The sequence below is a fragment of the Triticum dicoccoides genome, chromosome 3A (genome assembly GCF_002162155.2).
Source record: "Triticum dicoccoides isolate Atlit2015 ecotype Zavitan chromosome 3A, WEW_v2.0, whole genome shotgun sequence".
Taxonomy (NCBI): Eukaryota; Viridiplantae; Streptophyta; class Magnoliopsida; order Poales; family Poaceae; genus Triticum; species Triticum dicoccoides.
In genome coordinates this window covers 202,605,248-202,608,186 of record NC_041384.1, presented here as the reverse complement: position 1 = coordinate 202,608,186, position 2,939 = coordinate 202,605,248, and positions in this window count along the sequence as shown.

Below are 2,939 nucleotides of genomic sequence, written 5' to 3'. Positions count from 1 at the left end.
GGATGGAAATGGAATAACCAAGTACTACATGATCAAACTCCATGACTGGCCTGCTCATCGGACAAAATCCGACTACCTCTCAACATCGGCAACTCTTGCGGAGTCACGTGCAACCATGGCCAGGGAGCAGTGGACTGTTCGAACAATTGTCCCATAGAAGAACCTTCTCCTTGAGGGCGCATGGAAGACCAACAAGCATGGCCTTTTCCCAATCATGTTTAAGCACCGTCTAGAAAAAGTTGGTGCAGGAAGCATCGAGTGTTGCGGCGGTGAGGATGTCGGAGCGGCGTGCGATTTCTCCCAGAGGATCGTCGTCCATGGTCTCCTAGCCCCTACGAGGAGGAGAACCGCCTGGCAAATCCATGGAGCAGCGATGAACTGCCCTCTCTTCGGGGGGAGGGGAACTGGTGAGGAGGAGATAAGAGCGTAGTAACCGAAGGGCCTCGTCCCTTCCAACTATAGCTCCTCGATCGTTCATTAGCAAATGGGTGAGGCTATTATTTACTACGTACTTGTACTGTAGCAGTACTAGTACTACTTTCTCAACTAGTAGTGCAATGTACTATGCTTCTAGTATAGTGCGCCAGTTTTGAACTCTTAATCTCAGGGCCAAGGAGCTATAGTTGGAAGTGGAGGGTAGTACTGTTCTCTAGAACCATCGCTGTACTATCAATGTAGGGAAAGTGCACCTGCGTAGTAGGTACTCTCAGTGCAATATTCAAGCGCGTAGCTGGCCTACTCAGTCGCTCCTCTACGCACACACTAGCAGCCTGTTTATCAGCTACGGTTACTGCGGGGGCAGAACATTTGAGTTATTTGATACAGCGAGACTAGGCTTTTTGCTTCCATTTGTGGAGGTGTAATGGATCTCGTCAAACTTTGTTAGTAGTTCCTTCTTTATGAATGAGATGAGGCAAAGCTTTTGCCCCCGTTTCAAAAAAAATCACGTCAAGAGGAATTTCTTTTATAGAGCCGATAATGGAGTGAAGTCCATGCGTGCAACACCACAAGCTACAGAGTACTAGTAGAGTACTAGCACTTTACGTACATAGCCATATTGCACAGTTCCCAATGCCACGCCAGGCTTTTCCGGCTCCTCAGGCTTAATTGGGATGCGCTAGTTTAAATATTCTACTAGCTGACGAGGAAGCTGCAATCGAGGTGTGGCTAGGGCGAGCACGTGAGCCACGAGATGATGGGAAGGAAAACATGTCCACGTGGCTGGGCTATCCAGTGCACCCAGATTGTGGTGTGACATGTCCATTCAACTTCAAAACTCAAACTACCTATGTACAATATTGGCTCGCAGTGAAGTTACTATTTTAAAAAAGGTCATTATGCGTTCAGCCGGGATCGAACCCACAAAACGAGGTATACACTCCCGGGACCACTAGTAGTACTCGTTGGAGTACAACTCAACCTAGAATCGCCTTTTGTCGGTAGTAGTACATTGTTCCTTACAAGAGACCACTAATACTGCCAAGAAACTACTACCACTTGCATACGTGGCAAACTTAAGATAAGACTACCTTATCAACCATTATACATGCCCTTACCAACCAGCCCTACCAAGAAACGACTACTCTAAAAGTGCCATTATATGCATGGTTCAACCCATGTCGCCCATTAAGTCAACGCCTTCTATTCGACCGACAAGTTTGGTGTTATGACTTGTGGGACCTACATGTCAGTCTGCACAAAAATCCCCGAGTGACCTCCTACCTCCGGCCCGTCCACCTAGTCATCCTCGGCCATGGGACGCAGCTACCGCCGCCGGCAGAAGGCGAGGTCAAAACCATCGGCAGTGCGGAGCCCATCTTGCGGCAGCCCGGATGCCAGCTCCGTCCGGCGCTCGCGGCCGCTAGCTAGCCAAGATAGCTCCGCACAGCTGCTTGTCTGCAAGGTTTGCTAGCTAGATTGGCACGGTGGCGCAGCGGCTTGCTCGCGCGCGCCGCGCTAAGGCCAGCCATCTGGCTCGAGCGAAGGCCAGCGCGACGGCTTGCTCGCTCGTGAGTCACGCTCGGGCCAGCCTGCCAACCCGTGCGGAGGCCAGTACGGCGTCCAGCCCGTCCGGCGGAGCGACGACCAACTCGCCCATCATCGACGCCACCGACGAACACGCATCGGTACTGTTTGAAGTAATGTTTAGGAAATATAATGACTTGAGGGGGAATAACAAGATAGAAGGTCAGATGTGGGTCTCTCGTGTCAACGGTCATACAAAATGTGTTGGTTTAAGCTGCCTCGTCAGCACGGACGTGTGGGCCAACCCTGTCATAAACGGGTTTAAACGAGCCTAATCGGCACTAGGTAGTAGTTTTTGGCACGGATTAAGAAATTTTCAGTATCTTTTTACTATTTTTTGTACAATATCTTCTTCCTAGGGCTGGTTGAAAGTGGTACTTTTTTATTAAATACTCTACATATTGTAAGTAGGAGTGAAAGTTAAGCTTTGGAAGCCAATAAGCAAGGCTAGTTACATAGTGCATATGTGTACGTGATTGAAAGGAATATCAACCATGAGTGACTAATATCTTGATGGAAAACTCAAAACTATGGAAATACTAGCATTTTTTGCATGGTCGGAAATATTAGCAATGTTCACGTGCGTTGCAACGGATCATGATTAGAATAATACTTATTCACAAACTTGATACAAAACACTCTAATTTTGATATACATATATCACTAGAGATATATTATGTTTCAATCAGAATATATTGCTTGGGCTGTTTTGGTGAGGTGAGGGAGGGATGTGGTTGGTTTTGAGATACTAATTATGGGTTTTTCTGCAAATTGGTAGAGAAGTGGGATGTTGGTGAGAAAAGGCAACAACTTACCTCACAGTCGTTAGATGTAGATCTAATGGTCAGAAATGACGAATGGCAGACACACCATCATCACCAACTTAGTCTTCTGTAGGAGTACCAACAAGATGT